Source organism: Engystomops pustulosus, chromosome 1 (genome assembly GCF_040894005.1).
Source record: "Engystomops pustulosus chromosome 1, aEngPut4.maternal, whole genome shotgun sequence".
Taxonomy (NCBI): Eukaryota; Metazoa; Chordata; class Amphibia; order Anura; family Leptodactylidae; genus Engystomops; species Engystomops pustulosus.
The window spans coordinates 204,706,956-204,732,884 of record NC_092411.1 but is presented as its reverse complement, the minus strand read 5'-3'; the positions used below and the strand labels follow the sequence as shown (position 1 = coordinate 204,732,884).

Below are 25,929 nucleotides of genomic sequence, written 5' to 3'. Positions count from 1 at the left end.
ATAACAAAAATTTCCAAACCGGAAGTAAATTTTTTAAACGTGTTGTGTTGTATTTTTGTACATTTATATGGTGTGAAAAGATGCCGAAACCCGGGATCGAACCAGGGACCTTTAGATCTTCAGTCTAACGCTCTCCCAACTGAGCTATTTCGGCCTCCTCTAACAGTAAGCGTGGACACTTTTTAAAAAAATTGAAGACACAACAACAGCATAGAAATCCAACTGCATTACAAACCAGAGTCCTCTCCAGCACAAGAAAATTTCCAATTACTTCACAGGAAGCTACATTTCTTTAAATTAGTTGATAAGTATCAATATACTAGCAAGATAAAGCTTAACATTGAAGCAAAGACCTTTAGAGCTTCAGCGAGACCATGGCAAAACCTAGAGATGAGCCAGGTACTTCAAGATCTTCAGTGTAAAGCTCTGCATACTGAGCAAGGACCTGTAGAGCTTCAGCGAGACCATTGCAAAACCTAGAGATGTGCCAGATACTTCAAGATCTTCAGTGTAAAGCTCTTTACACTGAACTATTTTAGCTTCACGAGAGTGAAAAGATGATCTCCCTTTGAAGAATTTGAAGACATTCCATCGTGAACTAAATTTCACAAAGTTACAATACATTTAATATGAACCTTTCCAAAACCCAGAAACTAAACAGGGACCTTAAGCCTAATGCTCTGCCAACCAAGCCATTTGAGCCTCTGAGAAAACGTTTTGTTTTCAATTGAATTATGTTCTATATTTTTCTCAGGACATTTTGAACAATCTGGCAATTTTCAGGCAGCATGGAAATTCTAATAGACTAAGAAAAAACAAAACAAAACCGAAAGACTTTTTAAACTTTCATCAATCACATTGTTTTGGTTACCAAGCATATCCAATATTGGATTTCAAGTAGGGATGTTGAGATTTTCAGTGCATCAGTCCTTGCTGGTGGTTTTAAAGCCTACTGAAAACGTTTTGGGATGGATTTAGAAATGGGTACTTTTAATCATGTACTTTCCTGAATGAGGAGCATCCCTATCAATTTACGAAAGAAAAAGGAGACTTCCAAAATAGTTATCGGTTGTTTTATATCCAAAGAAGAACATGCCGAAACCCGGGATCGAACCAGGGACCTTTAGATCTTCAGTCTAACGCTCTCCCAACTGAGCTATTTCGGCCTGTGCTGCTAGTTGTGGAGGTCACTGTTTTGGGAATTTGAAGATGTTCCACATCATAGAAATGCAAAGACATTGTGAATACAATTACAAGAATAACAAAAATTTCCAAACCGGAAGTAAATTTTTTAAACGTGTTGTGTTGTATTTTTGTACATTTATATGGTGTGAAAAGATGCCGAAACCCGGGATCGAACCAGGGACCTTTAGATCTTCAGTCTAACGCTCTCCCAACTGAGCTATTTCTGCCTCCTCTTATAGTAAGCGGGGACACTTTTTTAAAAAATTGAAGACACAACAACAGCATAGAAATCCAACTGCATTACAAACCAGAGTCCTCTCCAGCACAAGAAAATTTCCAATTACTTCACAGGAAGCTACATTTATTTAAATTAGTTGATAAGTATCAATATACTAGCAAGATAAAGCTTAACATTGAAGCAAGGACCTTTAGAGCTTCAGCGAGACCATGGCAAAACCTAGAGATGAGCCAGGTACTTCAAGATCTTCAGTGTAAAGCTCTGCATACTGAGCAAGGACCTGTAGAGCTTCAGCGAGACCATTGCAAAACCTAGAGATGTGCCAGATACTTCAAGATCTTCAGTGTAAAGCTCTTTACACTGAACTATTTTAGCTTCACGAGAGTGAAAAGATGATCTCCCTTTGAAGAATTTGAAGACATTCCATCGTGAACTAAATTTCACAAAGTTACAATACATTTAATATGAACCTTTCCAAAACCCAGAAACTAAACAGGGACCTTAAGCCTAATGCTCTGCCAACCAAGCCATTTGAGCCTCTGAGAAAACGTTTTGTTTTCAATTGAATTATGTTCTATATTTTTCTCAGGACATTTTGAACAATCTGGCAATTTTCAGGCAGCATGGAAATTCTAATAGACTAAGAAAAAACAAAACAAAACCGAAAGACTTTTTAAACTTTCATCAATCACATTGTTTTGGTTACCAAGCATATCCAATATTGGATTTCAAGTAGGGATGTTGAGATTTTCAGTGCATCAGTCCTTGCTGGTGGTTTTAAAGCCTACTGAAAACGTTTTGGGATGGATTTAGAAATGGGTACTTTTAATCATGTACTTTCCTGAATGAGGAGCATCCCTATCAATTTACGAAAGAAAAAGGAGACTTCCAAAATAGTTATCGGTTGTTTTATATCCAAAGAAGAACATGCCGAAACCCGGGATCGAACCAGGGACCTTTAGATCTTCAGTCTAACGCTCTCCCAACTGAGCTATTTCGGCCTGTGCTGCTAGTCGTGGAGGTCACTGTTTTGGGAATTTGAAGATGTTCCACATCATAGAAATGCAAAGACATTGTGAATACAATTACAAGAATAACAAAAATTTCCAAACCGGAAGTAAATTTTTTAAACGTGTTGTGTTGTATTTTTGTACATTTATATGGTGTGAAAAGATGCCGAAACCCGGGATCGAACCAGGGACCTTTAGATCTTCAGTCTAACGCTCTCCCAACTGAGCTATTTCGGCCTTCTCTAACAGTAAGCGTGGACATGTTTTAAAAAAAATGGAAAACACAACAACAGCATAGAAATCCAACTGCATTACAAACCAGAGTCCTCTCCAGCACAAGAAAATTTCCAATTACTTCACAGGAAGCTACATTTATTTAAATTAGTTGATAAGTATCAATATACTAGCAAGATAAAGCTTAACATTGAAGCAAGGACCTTTAGAGCTTCAGCGAGACCATGGCAAAACCTAGAGATGAGCCAGGTACTTCAAGATCTTCAGTGTAAAGCTCTGCATACTGAGCAAGGACCTGTAGAGCTTCAGCGAGACCATTGCAAAACCTAGAGATGTGCCAGATACTTCAAGATCTTCAGTGTAAAGCTCTTTACACTGAACTATTTTAGCTTCACGAGAGTGAAAAGATGATCTCCCTTTGAAGAATTTGAAGACATTCCATCGTGAACTAAATTTCACAAAGTTACAATACATTTAATATGAACCTTTCCAAAACCCAGAAACTAAACAGGGACCTTAAGCCTAATGCTCTGCCAACCAAGCCATTTGAGCCTCTGAGAAAACGTTTTGTTTTCAATTGAATTATGTTCTATATTTTTCTCAGGACATTTTGAACAATCTGGCAATTTTCAGGCAGCATGGAAATTCTAATAGACTAAGAAAAAACAAAACAAAACCGAAAGACTTTTTAAACTTTCATCAATCACATTGTTTTGGTTACCAAGCATATCCAATATTGGATTTCAAGTAGGGATGTTGAGATTTTCAGTGCATCAGTCCTTGCTGGTGGTTTTAAAGCCTACTGAAAACGTTTTGGGATGGATTTAGAAATGGGTACTTTTAATCATGTACTTTCCTGAATGAGGAGCATCCCTATCAATTTACGAAAGAAAAAGGAGACTTCCAAAATAGTTATCGGTTGTTTTATATCCAAAGAAGAACATGCCGAAACCCGGGATCGAACCAGGGACCTTTAGATCTTCAGTCTAACGCTCTCCCAACTGAGCTATTTCGGCCTGTGCTGCTAGTTGTGGAGGTCACTGTTTTGGGAATTTGAAGATGTTCCACATCATAGAAATGCAAAGACATTGTGAATACAATTACAAGAATAACAAAAATTTCCAAACCGGAAGTAAATTTTTTAAACGTGTTGTGTAGTATTTTTGTACATTTATATGGTGTGAAAAGATGCCGAAACCCGGGATCGAACCAGGGACCTTTAGATCTTCAGTCTAACGCTCTCCCAACTGTGCTATTTCTGCCTCCTCTTATAGTAAGCGGGGACACTTTTTTAAAAAATTGAAGACACAACAACAGCATAGAAATCCAACTGCATTACAAACCAGAGTCCTCTCCAGCACAAGAAAATTTCCAATTACTTCACAGGAAGCTACATTTATTTAAATTAGTTGATAAGTATCAATATACTAGCAAGATAAAGCTTAACATTGAAGCAAGGACCTTTAGAGCTTCAGCGAGACCATGGCAAAACCTAGAGATGAGCCAGGTACTTCAAGATCTTCAGTGTAAAGCTCTGCATACTGAGCAAGGACCTGTAGAGCTTCAGCGAGACCATTGCAAAACCTAGAGATGTGCCAGATACTTCAAGATCTTCAGTGTAAAGCTCTTTACACTGAACTATTTTAGCTTCACGAGAGTGAAAAGATGATCTCCCTTTGAAGAATTTGAAGACATTCCATCGTGAACTAAATTTCACAAAGTTACAATACATTTAATATGAACCTTTCCAAAACCCAGAAACTAAACAGGGACCTTAAGCCTAATGCTCTGCCAACCAAGCCATTTGAGCCTCTGAGAAAACGTTTTGTTTTCAATTGAATTATGTTCTATATTTTTCTCAGGACATTTTGAACAATCTGGCAATTTTCAGGCAGCATGGAAATTCTAATAGACTAAGAAAAAACAAAACAAAACCGAAAGACTTTTTAAACTTTCATCAATCACATTGTTTTGGTTACCAAGCATATCCAATATTGGATTTCAAGTAGGGATGTTGAGATTTTCAGTGCATCAGTCCTTGCTGGTGGTTTTAAAGCCTACTGAAAACGTTTTGGGATGGATTTAGAAATGGGTACTTTTAATCATGTACTTTCCTGAATGAGGAGCATCCCTATCAATTTACGAAAGAAAAAGGAGACTTCCAAAATAGTTATCGGTTGTTTTATATCCAAAGAAGAACATGCCGAAACCCGGGATCGAACCAGGGACCTTTAGATCTTCAGTCTAACGCTCTCCCAACTGAGCTATTTCGGCCTGTGCTGCTAGTTGTGGAGGTCACTGTTTTGGGAATTTGAAGATGTTCCACATCATAGAAATGCAAAGACATTGTGAATACAATTACAAGAATAACAAAAATTTCCAAACCGGAAGTAAATTTTTTAAACGTGTTGTGTTGTATTTTTGTACATTTATATGGTGTGAAAAGATGCCGAAACCCGGGATCGAACCAGGGACCTTTAGATCTTCAGTCTAACGCTCTCCCAACTGAGCTATTTCGGCCTCCTCTAACAGTAAGCGTGGACACTTTTTAAAAAAATTGAAGACACAACAACAGCATAGAAATCCAACTGCATTACAAACCAGAGTCCTCTCCAGCACAAGAAAATTTCCAATTACTTCACAGGAAGCTACATTTCTTTAAATTAGTTGATAAGTATCAATATACTAGCAAGATAAAGCTTAACATTGAAGCAAAGACCTTTAGAGCTTCAGCGAGACCATGGCAAAACCTAGAGATGAGCCAGGTACTTCAAGATCTTCAGTGTAAAGCTCTGCATACTGAGCAAGGACCTGTAGAGCTTCAGCGAGACCATTGCAAAACCTAGAGATGTGCCAGATACTTCAAGATCTTCAGTGTAAAGCTCTTTACACTGAACTATTTTAGCTTCACGAGAGTGAAAAGATGATCTCCCTTTGAAGAATTTGAAGACATTCCATCGTGAACTAAATTTCACAAAGTTACAATACATTTAATATGAACCTTTCCAAAACCCAGAAACTAAACAGGGACCTTAAGCCTAATGCTCTGCCAACCAAGCCATTTGAGCCTCTGAGAAAACGTTTTGTTTTCAATTGAATTATGTTCTATATTTTTCTCAGGACATTTTGAACAATCTGGCAATTTTCAGGCAGCATGGAAATTCTAATAGACTAAGAAAAAACAAAACAAAACCGAAAGACTTTTTAAACTTTCATCAATCACATTGTTTTGGTTACCAAGCATATCCAATATTGGATTTCAAGTAGGGATGTTGAGATTTTCAGTGCATCAGTCCTTGCTGGTGGTTTTAAAGCCTACTGAAAACGTTTTGGGATGGATTTAGAAATGGGTACTTTTAATCATGTACTTTCCTGAATGAGGAGCATCCCTATCAATTTACGAAAGAAAAAGGAGACTTCCAAAATAGTTATCGGTTGTTTTATATCCAAAGAAGAACATGCCGAAACCCGGGATCGAACCAGGGACCTTTAGATCTTCAGTCTAACGCTCTCCCAACTGAGCTATTTCGGCCTGTGCTGCTAGTTGTGGAGGTCACTGTTTTGGGAATTTGAAGATGTTCCACATCATAGAAATGCAAAGACATTGTGAATACAATTACAAGAATAACAAAAATTTCCAAACCGGAAGTAAATTTTTTAAACGTGTTGTGTAGTATTTTTGTACATTTATATGGTGTGAAAAGATGCCGAAACCCGGGATCGAACCAGGGACCTTTAGATCTTCAGTCTAACGCTCTCCCAACTGTGCTATTTCTGCCTCCTCTTATAGTAAGCGGGGACACTTTTTTAAAAAATTGAAGACACAACAACAGCATAGAAATCCAACTGCATTACAAACCAGAGTCCTCTCCAGCACAAGAAAATTTCCAATTACTTCACAGGAAGCTACATTTCTTTAAATTAGTTGATAAGTATCAATATACTAGCAAGATAAAGCTTAACATTGAAGCAAGGACCTTTAGAGCTTCAGCGAGACCATGGCAAAACCTAGAGATGAGCCAGGTACTTCAAGATCTTCAGTGTAAAGCTCTGCATACTGAGCAAGGACCTGTAGAGCTTCAGCGAGACCATTGCAAAACCTAGAGATGTGCCAGATACTTCAAGATCTTCAGTGTAAAGCTCTTTACACTGAACTATTTTAGCTTCACGAGAGTGAAAAGATGATCTCCCTTTGAAGAATTTGAAGACATTCCATCGTGAACTAAATTTCACAAAGTTACAATACATTTAATATGAACCTTTCCAAAACCCAGAAACTAAACAGGGACCTTAAGCCTAATGCTCTGCCAACCAAGCCATTTGAGCCTCTGAGAAAACGTTTTGTTTTCAATTGAATTATGTTCTATATTTTTCTCAGGACATTTTGAACAATCTGGCAATTTTCAGGCAGCATGGAAATTCTAATAGACTAAGAAAAAACAAAACAAAACCGAAAGACTTTTTAAACTTTCATCAATCACATTGTTTTGGTTACCAAGCATATCCAATATTGGATTTCAAGTAGGGATGTTGAGATTTTCAGTGCATCAGTCCTTGCTGGTGGTTTTAAAGCCTACTGAAAACGTTTTGGGATGGATTTAGAAATGGGTACTTTTAATCATGTACTTTCCTGAATGAGGAGCATCCCTATCAATTTACGAAAGAAAAAGGAGACTTCCAAAATAGTTATCGGTTGTTTTATATCCAAAGAAGAACATGCCGAAACCCGGGATCGAACCAGGGACCTTTAGATCTTCAGTCTAACGCTCTCCCAACTGAGCTATTTCGGCCTGTGCTGCTAGTTGTGGAGGTCACTGTTTTGGGAATTTGAAGATGTTCCACACCATAGAAATGCAAAGACATTGTGAATACAATTACAAGAATAACAAAAATTTCCAAACCGGAAGTAAATTTTTTAAACGTGTTGTGTTGTATTTTTGTACATTTATATGGTGTGAAAAGATGCCGAAACCCGGGATCGAACCAGGGACCTTTAGATCTTCAGTCTAACGCTCTCCCAACTGAGCTATTTCGGCCTCCTCTAACAGTAAGCGTGGACACTTTTTAAAAAAATTGAAGACACAACAACAGCATAGAAATCCAACTGCATTACAAACCAGAGTCCTCTCCAGCACAAGAAAATTTCCAATTACTTCACAGGAAGCTACATTTCTTTAAATTAGTTGATAAGTATCAATATACTAGCAAGATAAAGCTTAACATTGAAGCAAAGACCTTTAGAGCTTCAGCGAGACCATGGCAAAACCTAGAGATGAGCCAGGTACTTCAAGATCTTCAGTGTAAAGCTCTGCATACTGAGCAAGGACCTGTAGAGCTTCAGCGAGACCATTGCAAAACCTAGAGATGTGCCAGATACTTCAAGATCTTCAGTGTAAAGCTCTTTACACTGAACTATTTTAGCTTCACGAGAGTGAAAAGATGATCTCCCTTTGAAGAATTTGAAGACATTCCATCGTGAACTAAATTTCACAAAGTTACAATACATTTAATATGAACCTTTCCAAAACCCAGAAACTAAACAGGGACCTTAAGCCTAATGCTCTGCCAACCAAGCCATTTGAGCCTCTGAGAAAACGTTTTGTTTTCAATTGAATTATGTTCTATATTTTTCTCAGGACATTTTGAACAATCTGGCAATTTTCAGGCAGCATGGAAATTCTAATAGACTAAGAAAAAACAAAACAAAACCGAAAGACTTTTTAAACTTTCATCAATCACATTGTTTTGGTTACCAAGCATATCCAATATTGGATTTCAAGTAGGGATGTTGAGATTTTCAGTGCATCAGTCCTTGCTGGTGGTTTTAAAGCCTACTGAAAACGTTTTGGGATGGATTTAGAAATGGGTACTTTTAATCATGTACTTTCCTGAATGAGGAGCATCCCTATCAATTTACGAAAGAAAAAGGAGACTTCCAAAATAGTTATCGGTTGTTTTATATCCAAAGAAGAACATGCCGAAACCCGGGATCGAACCAGGGACCTTTAGATCTTCAGTCTAACGCTCTCCCAACTGAGCTATTTCGGCCTGTGCTGCTAGTTGTGGAGGTCACTGTTTTGGGAATTTGAAGATGTTCCACATCATAGAAATGCAAAGACATTGTGAATACAATTACAAGAATAACAAAAATTTCCAAACCGGAAGTAAATTTTTTAAACGTGTTGTGTTGTATTTTTGTACATTTATATGGTGTGAAAAGATGCCGAAACCCGGGATCGAACCAGGGACCTTTAGATCTTCAGTCTAACGCTCTCCCAACTGAGCTATTTCTGCCTCCTCTTATAGTAAGCGGGGACACTTTTTTAAAAAATTGAAGACACAACAACAGCATAGAAATCCAACTGCATTACAAACCAGAGTCCTCTCCAGCACAAGAAAATTTCCAATTACTTCACAGGAAGCTACATTTATTTAAATTAGTTGATAAGTATCAATATACTAGCAAGATAAAGCTTAACATTGAAGCAAGGACCTTTAGAGCTTCAGCGAGACCATGGCAAAACCTAGAGATGAGCCAGGTACTTCAAGATCTTCAGTGTAAAGCTCTGCATACTGAGCAAGGACCTGTAGAGCTTCAGCGAGACCATTGCAAAACCTAGAGATGTGCCAGATACTTCAAGATCTTCAGTGTAAAGCTCTTTACACTGAACTATTTTAGCTTCACGAGAGTGAAAAGATGATCTCCCTTTGAAGAATTTGAAGACATTCCATCGTGAACTAAATTTCACAAAGTTACAATACATTTAATATGAACCTTTCCAAAACCCAGAAACTAAACAGGGACCTTAAGCCTAATGCTCTGCCAACCAAGCCATTTGAGCCTCTGAGAAAACGTTTTGTTTTCAATTGAATTATGTTCTATATTTTTCTCAGGACATTTTGAACAATCTGGCAATTTTCAGGCAGCATGGAAATTCTAATAGACTAAGAAAAAACAAAACAAAACCGAAAGACTTTTTAAACTTTCATCAATCACATTGTTTTGGTTACCAAGCATATCCAATATTGGATTTCAAGTAGGGATGTTGAGATTTTCAGTGCATCAGTCCTTGCTGGTGGTTTTAAAGCCTACTGAAAACGTTTTGGGATGGATTTAGAAATGGGTACTTTTAATCATGTACTTTCCTGAATGAGGAGCATCCCTATCAATTTACGAAAGAAAAAGGAGACTTCCAAAATAGTTATCGGTTGTTTTATATCCAAAGAAGAACATGCCGAAACCCGGGATCGAACCAGGGACCTTTAGATCTTCAGTCTAACGCTCTCCCAACTGAGCTATTTCGGCCTGTGCTGCTAGTCGTGGAGGTCACTGTTTTGGGAATTTGAAGATGTTCCACATCATAGAAATGCAAAGACATTGTGAATACAATTACAAGAATAACAAAAATTTCCAAACCGGAAGTAAATTTTTTAAACGTGTTGTGTTGTATTTTTGTACATTTATATGGTGTGAAAAGATGCCGAAACCCGGGATCGAACCAGGGACCTTTAGATCTTCAGTCTAACGCTCTCCCAACTGAGCTATTTCGGCCTTCTCTAACAGTAAGCGTGGACATGTTTTAAAAAAAATGGAAAACACAACAACAGCATAGAAATCCAACTGCATTACAAACCAGAGTCCTCTCCAGCACAAGAAAATTTCCAATTACTTCACAGGAAGCTACATTTATTTAAATTAGTTGATAAGTATCAATATACTAGCAAGATAAAGCTTAACATTGAAGCAAGGACCTTTAGAGCTTCAGCGAGACCATGGCAAAACCTAGAGATGAGCCAGGTACTTCAAGATCTTCAGTGTAAAGCTCTGCATACTGAGCAAGGACCTGTAGAGCTTCAGCGAGACCATTGCAAAACCTAGAGATGTGCCAGATACTTCAAGATCTTCAGTGTAAAGCTCTTTACACTGAACTATTTTAGCTTCACGAGAGTGAAAAGATGATCTCCCTTTGAAGAATTTGAAGACATTCCATCGTGAACTAAATTTCACAAAGTTACAATACATTTAATATGAACCTTTCCAAAACCCAGAAACTAAACAGGGACCTTAAGCCTAATGCTCTGCCAACCAAGCCATTTGAGCCTCTGAGAAAACGTTTTGTTTTCAATTGAATTATGTTCTATATTTTTCTCAGGACATTTTGAACAATCTGGCAATTTTCAGGCAGCATGGAAATTCTAATAGACTAAGAAAAAACAAAACAAAACCGAAAGACTTTTTAAACTTTCATCAATCACATTGTTTTGGTTACCAAGCATATCCAATATTGGATTTCAAGTAGGGATGTTGAGATTTTCAGTGCATCAGTCCTTGCTGGTGGTTTTAAAGCCTACTGAAAACGTTTTGGGATGGATTTAGAAATGGGTACTTTTAATCATGTACTTTCCTGAATGAGGAGCATCCCTATCAATTTACGAAAGAAAAAGGAGACTTCCAAAATAGTTATCGGTTGTTTTATATCCAAAGAAGAACATGCCGAAACCCGGGATCGAACCAGGGACCTTTAGATCTTCAGTCTAACGCTCTCCCAACTGAGCTATTTCGGCCTGTGCTGCTAGTTGTGGAGGTCACTGTTTTGGGAATTTGAAGATGTTCCACATCATAGAAATGCAAAGACATTGTGAATACAATTACAAGAATAACAAAAATTTCCAAACCGGAAGTAAATTTTTTAAACGTGTTGTGTTGTATTTTTGTACATTTATATGGTGTGAAAAGATGCCGAAACCCGGGATCGAACCAGGGACCTTTAGATCTTCAGTCTAACGCTCTCCCAACTGAGCTATTTCGGCCTTCTCTAACAGTAAGCGTGGACACGTTTTAAAAAAAATGGAAAACACAACAACAGCATAGAAATCCAACTGCATTACAAACCAGAGTCCTCTCCAGCACAAGAAAATTTCCAATTACTTCACAGGAAGCTACATTTCTTTAAATTAGTTGATAAGTATCAATATACTAGCAAGATAAAGCTTAACATTGAAGCAAGGACCTTTAGAGCTTCAGCGAGACCATGGCAAAACCTAGAGATGAGCCAGGTACTTCAAGATCTTCAGTGTAAAGCTCTGCATACTGAGCAAGGACCTGTAGAGCTTCAGCGAGACCATTGCAAAACCTAGAGATGTGCCAGATACTTCAAGATCTTCAGTGTAAAGCTCTTTACACTGAACTATTTTAGCTTCACGAGAGTGAAAAGATGATCTCCCTTTGAAGAATTTGAAGACATTCCATCGTGAACTAAATTTCACAAAGTTACAATACATTTAATATGAACCTTTCCAAAACCCAGAAACTAAACAGGGACCTTAAGCCTAATGCTCTGCCAACCAAGCCATTTGAGCCTCTGAGAAAACGTTGTTTTCAATTGAATTATGTTCTATATTTTTCTCAGGACATTTTGAACAATCTGGCAATTTTCAGGCAGCATGGAAATTCTAATAGACTAAGAAAAAACAAAACAAAACCGAAAGACTTTTTAAACTTTCATCAATCACATTGTTTTGGTTACCAAGCATATCCAATATTGGATTTCAAGTAGGGATGTTGAGATTTTCAGTGCATCAGTCCTTGCTGGTGGTTTTAAAGCCTACTGAAAACGTTTTGGGATGGATTTAGAAATGGGTACTTTTAATCATGTACTTTCCTGAATGAGGAGCATCCCTATCAATTTACGAAAGAAAAAGGAGACTTCCAAAATAGTTATCGGTTGTTTTATATCCAAAGAAGAACATGCCGAAACCCGGGATCGAACCAGGGACCTTCAGATCTTCAGTCTAACGCTCTCCCAACTGAGCTATTTCGGCCTGTGCTGCTAGTTGTGGAGGTCACTGTTTTGGGAATTTGAAGATGTTCCACACCATAGAAATGCAAAGACATTGTGAATAAAATTTTTAAGAATAACAAAAATTTCCAAACCGGAAGTAAATTTTTTAAATGTGTTGTGTTGTATTTTTGTACATTTATACGGTGTGAAAAGATGCCGAAACCCGGGATCGAACCAGGGACCTTTAGATCTTCAGTCTAACGCTCTCCCAACTGAGCTATTTCGGCCTCCTCTAACAGTAAGCGTGGACACTTTTTAAAAAAATTGAAGACACAAAAACAGCATAGAAATCCAACTGCATTACAAACCAGAGTCCTCTCCAGCACAAGAAAATTTCCAATTACTTCACAGGAAGCTACATTTCTTTAAATTAGTTGATAAGTATCAATATACTAGCAAGATAAAGCTTAACATTGAAGCAAGGACCTTTAGAGCTTCAGCGAGACCATGGCAAAACCTAGAGATGAGCCAGGTACTTCAAGATCTTCAGTGTAAAGCTCTGCATACTGAGCAAGGACCTGTAGAGCTTCAGCGAGACCATTGCAAAACCTAGAGATGTGCCAGATACTTCAAGATCTTCAGTGTAAAGCTCTTTACACTGAACTATTTTAGCTTCACGAGAGTGAAAAGATGATCTCCCTTTGAAGAATTTGAAGACATTCCATCGTGAACTAAATTTCACAAAGTTACAATACATTTAATATGAACCTTTCCAAAACCCAGAAACTAAACAGGGACCTTAAGCCTAATGCTCTGCCAACCAAGCCATTTGAGCCTATGAGAAAACGTTTTGTTTTCAATTGAATTATGTTCTATATTTTTCTCAGGACATTTTGAACAATCTGGCAATTTTCAGGCAGCATGGAAATTCTAATAGACTAAGAAAAAACAAAACAAAACCGAAAGACTTTTTAAACTTTCATCAATCACATTGTTTTGGTTACCAAGCATATCCAATATTGGATTTCAAGTAGGGATGTTGAGATTTTCAGTGCATCAGTCCTTGCTGGTGGTTTTAAAGCCTACTGAAAACGTTTTGGGATGGATTTAGAAATGGGTACTTTTAATCATGTACTTTCCTGAATGAGGAGCATCCCTATCAATTTACGAAAGAAAAAGGAGACTTCCAAAATAGTTATCGGTTGTTTTATATCCAAAGAAGAACATGCCGAAACCCGGGATCGAACCAGGGACCTTTAGATCTTCAGTCTAACGCTCTCCCAACTGAGCTATTTCGGCCTGTGCTGCTAGTTGTGGAGGTCACTGTTTTGGGAATTTGAAGATGTTCCACATCATAGAAATGCAAAGACATTGTGAATACAATTACAAGAATAACAAAAATTTCCAAACCGGAAGTAAATTTTTTAAACGTGTTGTGTTGTATTTTTGTACATTTATATGGTGTGAAAAGATGCCGAAACCCGGGATCGAACCAGAGACCTTTAGATCTTCAGTCTAACGCTCTCCCAACTGAGCTATTTCGGCCTTCTCTAACAGTAAGCGTGGACACGTTTTAAAAAAAATGGAAAACACAACAACAGCATAGAAATCCAACTGCATTACAAACCAGAGTCCTCTCCAGCACAAGAAAATTTCCAATTACTTCACAGGAAGCTACATTTATTTAAATTAGTTGATAAGTATCAATATACTAGCAAGATAAAGCTTAACATTGAAGCAAGGACCTTTAGAGCTTCAGCGAGACCATGGCAAAACCTAGAGATGAGCCAGGTACTTCAAGATCTTCAGTGTAAAGCTCTGCATACTGAGCAAGGACCTGTAGAGCTTCAGCGAGACCATTGCAAAACCTAGAGATGTGCCAGATACTTCAAGATCTTCAGTGTAAAGCTCTTTACACTGAACTATTTTAGCTTCACGAGAGTGAAAAGATGATCTCCCTTTGAAGAATTTGAAGACATTCCATCGTGAACTAAATTTCACAAAGTTACAATACATTTAATATGAACCTTTCCAAAACCCAGAAACTAAACAGGGACCTTAAGCCTAATGCTCTGCCAACCAAGCCATTTGAGCCTCTGAGAAAACGTTGTTTTCAATTGAATTATGTTCTATATTTTTCTCAGGACATTTTGAACAATCTGGCAATTTTCAGGCAGCATGGAAATTCTAATAGACTAAGAAAAAACAAAACAAAACCGAAAGACTTTTTAAACTTTCATCAATCACATTGTTTTGGTTACCAAGCATATCCAATATTGGATTTCAAGTAGGGATGTTGAGATTTTCAGTGCATCAGTCCTTGCTGGTGGTTTTAAAGCCTACTGAAAACGTTTTGGGATGGATTTAGAAATGGGTACTTTTAATCATGTACTTTCCTGAATGAGGAGCATCCCTATCAATTTACGAAAGAAAAAGGAGACTTCCAAAATAGTTATCGGTTGTTTTATATCCAAAGAAGAACATGCCGAAACCCGGGATCGAACCAGGGACCTTTAGATCTTCAGTCTAACGCTCTCCCAACTGAGCTATTTCGGCCTGTGCTGCTAGTTGTGGAGGTCACTGTTTTGGGAATTTGAAGATGTTCCACACCATAGAAATGCAAAGACATTGTGAATAAAATTTTTAAGAATAACAAAAATTTCCAAACCGGAAGTAAATTTTTTAAATGTGTTGTGTTGTATTTTTGTACATTTATACGGTGTGAAAAGATGCCGAAACCCGGGATCGAACCAGGGACCTTTAGATCTTCAGTCTAACGCTCTCCCAACTGAGCTATTTCGGCCTCCTCTAACAGTAAGCGTGGACACTTTTTAAAAAAATTGAAGACACAAAAACAGCATAGAAATCCAACTGCATTACAAACCAGAGTCCTCTCCAGCACAAGAAAATTTCCAATTACTTCACAGGAAGCTACATTTCTTTAAATTAGTTGATAAGTATCAATATACTAGCAAGATAAAGCTTAACATTGAAGCAAGGACCTTTAGAGCTTCAGCGAGACCATGGCAAAACCTAGAGATGAGCCAGGTACTTCAAGATCTTCAGTGTAAAGCTCTGCATACTGAGCAAGGACCTGTAGAGCTTCAGCGAGACCATTGCAAAACCTAGAGATGTGCCAGATACTTCAAGATCTTCAGTGTAAAGCTCTTTACACTGAACTATTTTAGCTTCACGAGAGTGAAAAGATGATCTCCCTTTGAAGAATTTGAAGACATTCCATCGTGAACTAAATTTCACAAAGTTACAATACATTTAATATGAACCTTTCCAAAACCCAGAAACTAAACAGGGACCTTAAGCCTAATGCTCTGCCAACCAAGCCATTTGAGCCTCTGAGAAAACGTTTTGTTTTCAATTGAATTATGTTCTATATTTTTCTCAGGACATTTTGAACAATCTGGCAATTTTCAGGCAGCATGGAAATTCTAATAGACTAAGAAAAAACAAAACAAAACCGAAAGACTTTTTAAACTTTCATCAATCACATTGTTTTGGTTACCAAGCATATCCAATATTGGATTTCAAGTAGGGATGTTGAGATTTTCAGTGCATCAGTCCTTGCTGGTGGTTTTAAAGCCTACTGAAAACGTTTTGGGATGGATTTAGAAATGGGTACTTTTAATCATGTACTTTCCTGAATGAGGAGCATCCCTATCAATTTACGAAAGAAAAAGGAGACTTCCAAAATAGTTATCGGTTGTTTTATATCCAAAGAAGAACATGCCGAAACCCGGGATCGAACCAGGGACCTTTAGATCTTCAGTCTAACGCTCTCCCAACTGAGCTATTTCGGCCTGTGCTGCTAGTTGTGGAGGTCACTGTTTTGGGAATTTGAAGATGTTCCACATCATAGAAATGCAAAGACATTGTGAATACAATTACAAGAATAACAAAAATTTCCAAACCGGAAGTAAATTTTTTAAACGTGTTGTGTTGTATTTTTGTACATTTATATGGTGTGAAAAGATGCCGAGACCCGGGATCGAACCAGGGACCTTTAGATCTTCAGTCTAACGCTCTCCCAACTGAGCTATTTCGGCCTCCTCTAACAGTAAGCGTGGACACGTTTTAAAAAAAATCGAAAACACAACAACAGCATAGAAATCCAACTGCATTACAAACCAGAGTCCTCTCCAGCACAAGAAAATTTCCAATTACTTCACAGGAAGCTACATTTATTTAAATTAGTTGATAAGTATCAATATACCAGCAAGATAAAGCTTAACATTGAAGCAAGGACCTTTAGAGCTTCAGCGAGACCATGGCAAAACCTAGAGATGAGCCAGGTACTTCAAGATCTTCAGTGTAAAGCTCTGCATACTGAGCAAGGACCTGTAGAGCTTCAGCGAGACCATTGCAAAACCTAGAGATGTGCCAGATACTTCAAGATCTTCAGTGTAAAGCTCTTTACACTGAACTATTTTAGCTTCACGAGAGTGAAAAGATGATCTCCCTTTGAAGAATTTGAAGACATTCCATCGTGAACTAAATTTCACAAAGTTACAATACATTTAATATGAACCTTTCCAAAACCCAGAAACTAAACAGGGACCTTAAGCCTAATGCTCTGCCAACCAAGCCATTTGAGCCTCTGAGAAAACGTTTTGTTTTCAATTGAATTATGTTCTATATTTTTCTCAGGACATTTTGAACAATCTGGCAATTTTCAGGCAGCATGGAAATTCTAATAGACTAAGAAAAAACAAAACAAAACCGAAAGACTTTTTAAACTTTCATCAATCACATTGTTTTGGTTACCAAGCATATCCAATATTGGATTTCAAGTAGGGATGTTGAGATTTTCAGTGCATCAGTCCTTGCTGGTGGTTTTAAAGCCTACTGAAAACGTTTTGGGATGGATTTAGAAATGGGTACTTTTAATCATGTACTTTCCTGAATGAGGAGCATCCCTATCAATTTACGAAAGAAAAAGGAGACTTCCAAAATAGTTATCGGTTGTTTTATATCCAAAGAAGCACATGCCGAAACCCGGGATCGAACCAGGGACCTTTAGATCTTCAGTCTAACGCTCTCCCAACTGAGCTATTTCGGCCTGTGCTGCTAGTTGTGGAGGTCACTGTTTTGGGAATTTGAAGATGTTCCACATCATAGAAATGCAAAGACATTGTGAATACAATTACAAGAATAACAAAAATTTCCAAACCGGAAGTAAATTTTTTAAACGTGTTGTGTTGTATTTTTGTACATTTATATGGTGTGAAAAGATGCCGAAACCCGGGATCGAACCAGGGACCTTTAGATCTTCAGTCTAACGCTCTCCCAACTGAGCTATTTCTGCCTCCTCTTACAGTAAGCGGGGACACTTTTTTAAAAAATTGAAGACACAACAACAGCATAGAAATCCAACTGCATTACAAACCAGAGTCCTCTCCAGCACAAGAAAATTTCCAATTACTTCACAGGAAGCTACATTTATTTAAATTAGTTGATAAGTATCAATATACTAGCAAGATAAAGCTTAACATTGAAGCAAGGACCTTTAGAGCTTCAGCGAGACCATGGCAAAACCTAGAGATGAGCCAGGTACTTCAAGATCTTCAGTGTAAAGCTCTGCATACTGAGCAAGGACCTGTAGAGCTTCAGCGAGACCATTGCAAAACCTAGAGATGTGCCAGATACTTCAAGATCTTCAGTGTAAAGCTCTTTACACTGAACTATTTTAGCTTCACGAGAGTGAAAAGATGATCTCCCTTTGAAGAATTTGAAGACATTCCATCGTGAACTAAATTTCACAAAGTTACAATACATTTAATATGAACCTTTCCAAAACCCAGAAACTAAACAGGGACCTTAAGCCTAATGCTCTGCCAACCAAGCCATTTGAGCCTCTGAGAAAACGTTTTGTTTTCAATTGAATTATGTTCTATATTTTTCTCAGGACATTTTGAACAATCTGGCAATTTTCAGGCAGCATGGAAATTCTAATAGACTAAGAAAAAACAAAACAAAACCGAAAGACTTTTTAAACTTTCATCAATCACATTGTTTTGGTTACCAAGCATATCCAATATTGGATTTCAAGTAGGGATGTTGAGATTTTCAGTGCATCAGTCCTTGCTGGTGGTTTTAAAGCCTACTGAAAACGTTTTGGGATGGATTTAGAAATGGGTACTTTTAATCATGTACTTTCCTGAATGAGGAGCATCCCTATCAATTTACGAAAGAAAAAGGAGACTTCCAAAATAGTTATCGGTTGTTTTATATCCAAAGAAGAACATGCCGAAACCCGGGATCGAACCAGGGACCTTTAGATCTTCAGTCTAACGCTCTCCCAACTGAGCTATTTCGGCCTGTGCTGCTAGTTGTGGAGGTCACTGTTTTGGGAATTTGAAGATGTTCCACACCATAGAAATGCAAAGACATTGTGAATACAATTACAAGAATAACAAAAATTTCCAAACCGGAAGTAAATTTTTTAAACGTGTTGTGTTGTATTTTTGTACATTTATATGGTGTGAAAAGATGCCGAAACCCGGGATCGAACCAGGGACCTTTAGATCTTCAGTCTAACGCTCTCCCAACTGTGCTATTTCTGCCTCCTCTTACAGTAAGCGGGGACACTTTTTTAAAAAATTGAAGACACAACAACAGCATAGAAATCCAACTGCATTACAAACCAGAGTCCTCTCCAGCACAAGAAAATTTCCAATTACTTCACAGGAAGCTACATTTATTTAAATTAGTTGATAAGTATCAATATACTAGCAAGATAAAGCTTAACATTAAAGCAAGGACCTTTAGAGCTTCAGCGAGACCATGGCAAAACCTAGAGATGAGCCAGGTACTTCAAGATCTTCAGTGTAAAGCTCTGCATACTGAGCAAGGACCTGTAGAGCTTCAGCGAGACCATTGCAAAACCTAGAGATGTGCCAGATACTTCAAGATCTTCAGTGTAAAGCTCTTTACACTGAACTATTTTAGCTTCACGAGAGTGAAAAGATGATCTCCCTTTGAAGAATTTGAAGACATTCCATCGTGAACTAAATTTCACAAAGTTACAATACATTTAATATGAACCTTTCCAAAACCCAGAAACTAAACAGGGACCTTAAGCCTAATGCTCTGCCAACCAAGCCATTTGAGCCTCTGAGAAAACGTTTTGTTTTCAATTGAATTATGTTCTATATTTTTCTCAGGACATTTTGAACAATCTGGCAATTTTCAGGCAGCATGGAAATTCTAATAGACTAAGAAAAAACAAAACAAAACCGAAAGACTTTTTAAACTTTCATCAATCACATTGTTTTGGTTACCAAGCATATCCAATATTGGATTTCAAGTAGGGATGTTGAGATTTTCAGTGCATCAGTCCTTGCTGGTGGTTTTAAAGCCTACTGAAAACGTTTTGGGATGGATTTAGAAATGGGTACTTTTAATCATGTACTTTCCTGAATGTGGAGCATCCCTATCAATTTACGAAAGAAAAAGGAGACTTCCAAAATAGTTATCGGTTGTTTTATATCCAAAGAAGAACATGCCGAAACCCGGGATCGAACCAGGGACCTTTAGATCTTCAGTCTAACGCTCTCCCAACTGAGCTATTTCGGCCTGTGCTGCTAGTCGTGGAGGTCACTGTTTTGGGAATTTGAAGATGTTCCACATCATAGAAATGCAAAGACATTGTGAATACAATTACAAGAATAACAAAAATTTCCAAACCGGAAGTAAATTTTTTAAACGTGTTGTGTTGTATTTTTGTACATTTATATGGTGTGAAAAGATGCCGAAACCCGGGATCGAACCAGGGACCTTTAGATCTTCAGTCTAACGCTCTCCCAACTGAGCTATTTCGGCCTTCTCTAACAGTAAGCGTGGACACGTTTTAAAAAAAATGGAAAACACAACAACAGCATAGAAATCCAACTGCATTACAAACCAGAGTCCTCTCCAGCACAAGAAAATTTCCAATTACTTCACAGGAAGCTACATTTATTTAAATTAGTTGATAAGTATCAATATACCAGCAAGATAAAGCTTAACATTGAAGCAAGGACCTTTAGAGCTTCAGCGAGACCATGGCAAAACCTAGAGATGAGCCAGGTACTTCAAGATCTTCAGTGTAAAGCTCTGCATACTGAGCAAGGACCTGTAGAGCTTCAGCGAGACCATTGCAAAACCTAGAGATGTGCCAGATACTTCAAGATCTTCAGTGTAAAGCTCTTTACACTGAACTATTTTAGCTTCACGAGAGTGAAAAGATGATCTCCCTTTGAAGAATTTGAAGACATTCCATCGTGAACTAAATTTCACAAAGTTACAATACATTTAATATGAACCTTTCCAAAACCCAGAAACTAAACAGGGACCTTAAGCCTAATGCTCTGCCAACCAAGCCATTTGAGCCTCTGAGAAAACGTTTTGTTTTCAATTGAATTATGTTCTATATTTTTCTCAGGACATTTTGAACAATCTGGCAATTTTCAGGCAGCATGGAAATTCTAATAGACTAAGAAAAAACAAAACAAAACCGAAAGACTTTTTAAACTTTCATCAATCACATTGTTTTGGTTACCAAGCATATCCAATATTGGATTTCAAGTAGGGATGTTGAGATTTTCAGTGCATCAGTCCTTGCTGGTGGTTTTAAAGCCTACTGAAAACGTTTTGGGATGGATTTAGAAATGGGTACTTTTAATCATGTACTTTCCTGAATGAGGAGCATCCCTATCAATTTACGAAAGAAAAAGGAGACTTCCAAAATAGTTATCGGTTGTTTTATATCCAAAGAAGAACATGCCGAAACCCGGGATCGAACCAGGGACCTTTAGATCTTCAGTCTAACGCTCTCCCAACTGAGCTATTTCGGCCTGTGCTGCTAGTTGTGGAGGTCACTGTTTTGGGAATTTGAAGATGTTCCACATCATAGAAATGCAAAGACATTGTGAATACAATTACAAGAATAACAAAAATTTCCAAACCGGAAGTAAATTTTTTAAACGTGTTGTGTTGTATTTTTGTACATTTATATGGTGTGAAAAGATGCCGAAACCCGGGATCGAACCAGGGACCTTTAGATCTTCAGTCTAACGCTCTCCCAACTGAGCTATTTCTGCCTCCTCTTACAGTAAGCGGGGACACTTTTTTAAAAAATTGAAGACACAACAACAGCATAGAAATCCAACTGCATTACAAACCAGAGTCCTCTCCAGCACAAGAAAATTTCCAATTACTTCACAGGAAGCTACATTTATTTAAATTAGTTGATAAGTATCAATATACTAGCAAGATAAAGCTTAACATTGAAGCAAGGACCTTTAGAGCTTCAGCGAGACCATGGCAAAACCTAGAGATGAGCCAGGTACTTCAAGATCTTCAGTGTAAAGCTCTGCATACTGAGCAAGGACCTGTAGAGCTTCAGCGAGACCATTGCAAAACCTAGAGATGTGCCAGATACTTCAAGATCTTCAGTGTAAAGCTCTTTACACTGAACTATTTTAGCTTCACGAGAGTGAAAAGATGATCTCCCTTTGAAGAATTTGAAGACATTCCATCGTGAACTAAATTTCACAAAGTTACAATACATTTAATATGAACCTTTCCAAAACCCAGAAACTAAACAGGGACCTTAAGCCTAATGCTCTGCCAACCAAGCCATTTGAGCCTCTGAGAAAACGTTTTGTTTTCAATTGAATTATGTTCTATATTTTTCTCAGGACATTTTGAACAATCTGGCAATTTTCAGGCAGCATGGAAATTCTAATAGACTAAGAAAAAACAAAACAAAACCGAAAGACTTTTTAAACTTTCATCAATCACATTGTTTTGGTTACCAAGCATATCCAATATTGGATTTCAAGTAGGGATGTTGAGATTTTCAGTGCATCAGTCCTTGCTGGTGGTTTTAAAGCCTACTGAAAACGTTTTGGGATGGATTTAGAAATGGGTACTTTTAATCATGTACTTTCCTGAATGAGGAGCATCCCTATCAATTTACGAAAGAAAAAGGAGACTTCCAAAATAGTTATCGGTTGTTTTATATCCAAAGAAGAACATGCCGAAACCCGGGATCGAACCAGGGACCTTTAGATCTTCAGTCTAACGCTCTCCCAACTGAGCTATTTCGGCCTGTGCTGCTAGTTGTGGAGGTCACTGTTTTGGGAATTTGAAGATGTTCCACACCATAGAAATGCAAAGACATTGTGAATACAATTACAAGAATAACAAAAATTTCCAAACCGGAAGTAAATTTTTTAAACGTGTTGTGTTGTATTTTTGTACATTTATATGGTGTGAAAAGATGCCGAAACCCGGGATCGAACAAGGGACCTTTAGATCTTCAGTCTAACGCTCTCCCAACTGTGCTATTTCTGCCTCCTCTTACAGTAAGCGGGGACACTTTTTTAAAAAATTGAAGACACAACAACAGCATAGAAATCCAACTGCATTACAAACCAGAGTCCTCTCCAGCACAAGAAAATTTCCAATTACTTCACAGGAAGCTACATTTATTTAAATTAGTTGATAAGTATCAATATACTAGCAAGATAAAGCTTAACATTGAAGCAAGGACCTTTAGAGCTTCAGCGAGACCATGGCAAAACCTAGAGATGAGCCAGGTACTTCAAGATCTTCAGTGTAAAGCTCTGCATACTGAGCAAGGACCTGTAGAGCTTCAGCGAGACCATTGCAAAACCTAGAGATGTGCCAGATACTTCAAGATCTTCAGTGTAAAGCTCTTTACACTGAACTATTTTAGCTTCACGAGAGTGAAAAGATGATCTCCCTTTGAAGAATTTGAAGACATTCCATCGTGAACTAAATTTCACAAAGTTACAATACATTTAATATGAACCTTTCCAAAACCCAGAAACTAAACAGGGACCTTAAGCCTAATGCTCTGCCAACCAAGCCATTTGAGCCTCTGAGAAAACGTTTTGTTTTCAATTGAATTATGTTCTATATTTTTCTCAGGACATTTTGAACAATCTGGCAATTTTCAGGCAGCATGGAAATTCTAATAGACTAAGAAAAAACAAAACAAAACCGAAAGACTTTTTAAACTTTCATCAATCACATTGTTTTGGTTACCAAGCATATCCAATATTGGATTTCAAGTAGGGATGTTGAGATTTTCAGTGCATCAGTCCTTGCTGGTGGTTTTAAAGCCTACTGAAAACGTTTTGGGATGGATTTAGAAATGGGTACTTTTAATCATGTACTTTCCTGAATGTGGAGCATCCCTATCAATTTACGAAAGAAAAAGGAGACTTCCAAAATAGTTATCGGTTGTTTTATATCCAAAGAAGAACATGCCGAAACCCGGGATCGAACCAGGGACCTTTAGATCTTCAGTCTAACGCTCTCCCAACTGAGCTATTTCGGCCTGTGCTGCTAGTCGTGGAGGTCACTGTTTTGGGAATTTGAAGATGTTCCACATCATAGAAATGCAAAGACATTGTGAATACAATTACAAGAATAACAAAAATTTCCAAACCGGAAGTAAATTTTTTAAACGTGTTGTGTTGTATTTTTGTACATTTATATGGTGTGAAAAGATGCCGAAACCCGGGATCGAACCAGGGACCTTTAGATCTTCAGTCTAACGCTCTCCCAACTGAGCTATTTCGGCCTTCTCTAACAGTAAGCGTGGACACGTTTTAAAAAAAATGGAAAACACAACAACAGCATAGAAATCCAACTGCATTACAAACCAGAGTCCTCTCCAGCACAAGAAAATTTCCAATTACTTCACAGGAAGCTACATTTATTTAAATTAGTTGATAAGTATCAATATACCAGCAAGATAAAGCTTAACATTGAAGCAAGGACCTTTAGAGCTTCAGCGAGACCATGGCAAAACCTAGAGATGAGCCAGGTACTTCAAGATCTTCAGTGTAAAGCTCTGCATACTGAGCAAGGACCTGTAGAGCTTCAGCGAGACCATTGCAAAACCTAGAGATGTGCCAGATACTTCAAGATCTTCAGTGTAAAGCTCTTTACACTGAACTATTTTAGCTTCACGAGAGTGAAAAGATGATCTCCCTTTGAAGAATTTGAAGACATTCCATCGTGAACTAAATTTCACAAAGTTACAATACATTTAATATGAACCTTTCCAAAACCCAGAAACTAAACAGGGACCTTAAGCCTAATGCTCTGCCAACCAAGCCATTTGAGCCTCTGAGAAAACGTTTTGTTTTCAATTGAATTATGTTCTATATTTTTCTCAGGACATTTTGAACAATCTGGCAATTTTCAGGCAGCATGGAAATTCTAATAGACTAAGAAAAAACAAAACAAAACCGAAAGACTTTTTAAACTTTCATCAATCACATTGTTTTGGTTACCAAGCATATCCAATATTGGATTTCAAGTAGGGATGTTGAGATTTTCAGTGCATCAGTCCTTGCTGGTGGTTTTAAAGCCTACTGAAAACGTTTTGGGATGGATTTAGAAATGGGTACTTTTAATCATGTACTTTCCTGAATGAGGAGCATCCCTATCAATTTACGAAAGAAAAAGGAGACTTCCAAAATAGTTATCGGTTGCTTTATATCCAAAGAAGAACATGCCAAAACCCGGGATCGAACCAGGGACCTTCAGATCTTCAGTCTAACGCTCTCCCAACTGAGCTATTTCGGCCTGTGCTGCTAGTTGTGGAGGTCACTGTTTTGGGAATTTGAAGATGTTCCACACCATAGAAATGCAAAGACATTGTGAATAAAATTTTTAAGAATAACAAAAATTTCCAAACCGGAAGTAAATTTTTTAAATGTGTTGTGTTGTATTTTTGTACATTTATACGGTGTGAAAAGATGCCGAAACCCGGGATCGAACCAGGGACCTTTAGATCTTCAGTCTAACGCTCTCCCAACTGAGCTATTTCAGCCTCCTCTAACAGTAAGCGTGGACACTTTTTAAAAAAATTGAAGACACAAAAACAGCATAGAAATCCAACTGCATTACAAACCAGAGTCCTCTCCAGCACAAGAAAATTTCCAATTACTTCACAGGAAGCTACATTTCTTTAAATTAGTTGATAAGTATCAATATACTAGCAAGATAAAGCTTAACATTGAAGCAAGGACCTTTAGAGCTTCAGCGAGACCATGGCAAAACCTAGAGATGAGCCAGGTACTTCAAGATCTTCAGTGTAAAGCTCTGCATACTGAGCAAGGACCTGTAGAGCTTCAGCGAGACCATTGCAAAACCTAGAGATGTGCCAGATACTTCAAGATCTTCAGTGTAAAGCTCTTTACACTGAACTATTTTAGCTTCACGAGAGTGAAAAGATGATCTCCCTTTGAAGAATTTGAAGACATTCCATCGTGAACTAAATTTCACAAAGTTACAATACATTTAATATGAACCTTTCCAAAACCCAGAAACTAAACAGGGACCTTAAGCCTAATGCTCTGCCAACCAAGCCATTTGAGCCTCTGAGAAAACGTTTTGTTTTCAATTGAATTATGTTCTATATTTTTCTCAGGACATTTTG

At 37.8% G+C, this 25,929-nt stretch overlaps 28 non-coding genes across 28 annotated transcripts; all 28 read right to left on the bottom strand.

The window, feature by feature from the left end:
* Positions 1–81: 81 nt before the first annotated feature.
* TRNAF-GAA (transfer RNA phenylalanine (anticodon GAA)) lies at positions 82–154 on the bottom strand. Its single transcript has one exon. It is a non-coding gene; the product is annotated as a tRNA-Phe (tRNA).
* Positions 155–1,093: 939 nt separating this feature from the next.
* TRNAF-GAA (transfer RNA phenylalanine (anticodon GAA)) lies at positions 1,094–1,166 on the bottom strand. The gene has a single exon. It is a non-coding gene; the product is annotated as a tRNA-Phe (tRNA).
* A 1,185-nt stretch (positions 1,167–2,351) lies between these two features.
* TRNAF-GAA (transfer RNA phenylalanine (anticodon GAA)) lies at positions 2,352–2,424 on the bottom strand. The gene has a single exon. It is a non-coding gene; the product is annotated as a tRNA-Phe (tRNA).
* A 173-nt stretch (positions 2,425–2,597) lies between these two features.
* On the bottom strand, positions 2,598–2,670 carry TRNAF-GAA (transfer RNA phenylalanine (anticodon GAA)). The gene has a single exon. It is a non-coding gene; the product is annotated as a tRNA-Phe (tRNA).
* Positions 2,671–3,610: 940 nt separating this feature from the next.
* TRNAF-GAA (transfer RNA phenylalanine (anticodon GAA)) lies at positions 3,611–3,683 on the bottom strand. The gene has a single exon. It is a non-coding gene; the product is annotated as a tRNA-Phe (tRNA).
* Positions 3,684–4,868: 1,185 nt separating this feature from the next.
* On the bottom strand, positions 4,869–4,941 carry TRNAF-GAA (transfer RNA phenylalanine (anticodon GAA)). Its single transcript has one exon. It is a non-coding gene; the product is annotated as a tRNA-Phe (tRNA).
* A 173-nt stretch (positions 4,942–5,114) lies between these two features.
* Positions 5,115–5,187, bottom strand: TRNAF-GAA (transfer RNA phenylalanine (anticodon GAA)). The gene has a single exon. It is a non-coding gene; the product is annotated as a tRNA-Phe (tRNA).
* A 939-nt stretch (positions 5,188–6,126) lies between these two features.
* On the bottom strand, positions 6,127–6,199 carry TRNAF-GAA (transfer RNA phenylalanine (anticodon GAA)). Its single transcript has one exon. It is a non-coding gene; the product is annotated as a tRNA-Phe (tRNA).
* Positions 6,200–7,384: 1,185 nt separating this feature from the next.
* On the bottom strand, positions 7,385–7,457 carry TRNAF-GAA (transfer RNA phenylalanine (anticodon GAA)). The gene has a single exon. It is a non-coding gene; the product is annotated as a tRNA-Phe (tRNA).
* A 173-nt stretch (positions 7,458–7,630) lies between these two features.
* Positions 7,631–7,703, bottom strand: TRNAF-GAA (transfer RNA phenylalanine (anticodon GAA)). Its single transcript has one exon. It is a non-coding gene; the product is annotated as a tRNA-Phe (tRNA).
* A 939-nt stretch (positions 7,704–8,642) lies between these two features.
* On the bottom strand, positions 8,643–8,715 carry TRNAF-GAA (transfer RNA phenylalanine (anticodon GAA)). The gene has a single exon. It is a non-coding gene; the product is annotated as a tRNA-Phe (tRNA).
* A 1,185-nt stretch (positions 8,716–9,900) lies between these two features.
* Positions 9,901–9,973, bottom strand: TRNAF-GAA (transfer RNA phenylalanine (anticodon GAA)). The gene has a single exon. It is a non-coding gene; the product is annotated as a tRNA-Phe (tRNA).
* Positions 9,974–10,146: 173 nt separating this feature from the next.
* Positions 10,147–10,219, bottom strand: TRNAF-GAA (transfer RNA phenylalanine (anticodon GAA)). Its single transcript has one exon. It is a non-coding gene; the product is annotated as a tRNA-Phe (tRNA).
* A 940-nt stretch (positions 10,220–11,159) lies between these two features.
* Positions 11,160–11,232, bottom strand: TRNAF-GAA (transfer RNA phenylalanine (anticodon GAA)). Its single transcript has one exon. It is a non-coding gene; the product is annotated as a tRNA-Phe (tRNA).
* A 173-nt stretch (positions 11,233–11,405) lies between these two features.
* Positions 11,406–11,478, bottom strand: TRNAF-GAA (transfer RNA phenylalanine (anticodon GAA)). The gene has a single exon. It is a non-coding gene; the product is annotated as a tRNA-Phe (tRNA).
* A 1,185-nt stretch (positions 11,479–12,663) lies between these two features.
* TRNAF-GAA (transfer RNA phenylalanine (anticodon GAA)) lies at positions 12,664–12,736 on the bottom strand. Its single transcript has one exon. It is a non-coding gene; the product is annotated as a tRNA-Phe (tRNA).
* Positions 12,737–13,675: 939 nt separating this feature from the next.
* Positions 13,676–13,748, bottom strand: TRNAF-GAA (transfer RNA phenylalanine (anticodon GAA)). Its single transcript has one exon. It is a non-coding gene; the product is annotated as a tRNA-Phe (tRNA).
* A 1,184-nt stretch (positions 13,749–14,932) lies between these two features.
* TRNAF-GAA (transfer RNA phenylalanine (anticodon GAA)) lies at positions 14,933–15,005 on the bottom strand. Its single transcript has one exon. It is a non-coding gene; the product is annotated as a tRNA-Phe (tRNA).
* Positions 15,006–15,179: 174 nt separating this feature from the next.
* Positions 15,180–15,252, bottom strand: TRNAF-GAA (transfer RNA phenylalanine (anticodon GAA)). The gene has a single exon. It is a non-coding gene; the product is annotated as a tRNA-Phe (tRNA).
* A 939-nt stretch (positions 15,253–16,191) lies between these two features.
* Positions 16,192–16,264, bottom strand: TRNAF-GAA (transfer RNA phenylalanine (anticodon GAA)). Its single transcript has one exon. It is a non-coding gene; the product is annotated as a tRNA-Phe (tRNA).
* A 1,186-nt stretch (positions 16,265–17,450) lies between these two features.
* On the bottom strand, positions 17,451–17,523 carry TRNAF-GAA (transfer RNA phenylalanine (anticodon GAA)). The gene has a single exon. It is a non-coding gene; the product is annotated as a tRNA-Phe (tRNA).
* A 1,185-nt stretch (positions 17,524–18,708) lies between these two features.
* Positions 18,709–18,781, bottom strand: TRNAF-GAA (transfer RNA phenylalanine (anticodon GAA)). The gene has a single exon. It is a non-coding gene; the product is annotated as a tRNA-Phe (tRNA).
* A 1,185-nt stretch (positions 18,782–19,966) lies between these two features.
* On the bottom strand, positions 19,967–20,039 carry TRNAF-GAA (transfer RNA phenylalanine (anticodon GAA)). The gene has a single exon. It is a non-coding gene; the product is annotated as a tRNA-Phe (tRNA).
* Positions 20,040–20,212: 173 nt separating this feature from the next.
* On the bottom strand, positions 20,213–20,285 carry TRNAF-GAA (transfer RNA phenylalanine (anticodon GAA)). Its single transcript has one exon. It is a non-coding gene; the product is annotated as a tRNA-Phe (tRNA).
* Positions 20,286–21,225: 940 nt separating this feature from the next.
* On the bottom strand, positions 21,226–21,298 carry TRNAF-GAA (transfer RNA phenylalanine (anticodon GAA)). Its single transcript has one exon. It is a non-coding gene; the product is annotated as a tRNA-Phe (tRNA).
* Positions 21,299–22,483: 1,185 nt separating this feature from the next.
* On the bottom strand, positions 22,484–22,556 carry TRNAF-GAA (transfer RNA phenylalanine (anticodon GAA)). Its single transcript has one exon. It is a non-coding gene; the product is annotated as a tRNA-Phe (tRNA).
* Positions 22,557–23,741: 1,185 nt separating this feature from the next.
* On the bottom strand, positions 23,742–23,814 carry TRNAF-GAA (transfer RNA phenylalanine (anticodon GAA)). Its single transcript has one exon. It is a non-coding gene; the product is annotated as a tRNA-Phe (tRNA).
* Positions 23,815–23,987: 173 nt separating this feature from the next.
* TRNAF-GAA (transfer RNA phenylalanine (anticodon GAA)) lies at positions 23,988–24,060 on the bottom strand. Its single transcript has one exon. It is a non-coding gene; the product is annotated as a tRNA-Phe (tRNA).
* Between the last annotated feature and the right edge of the window lie 1,869 nt (positions 24,061–25,929).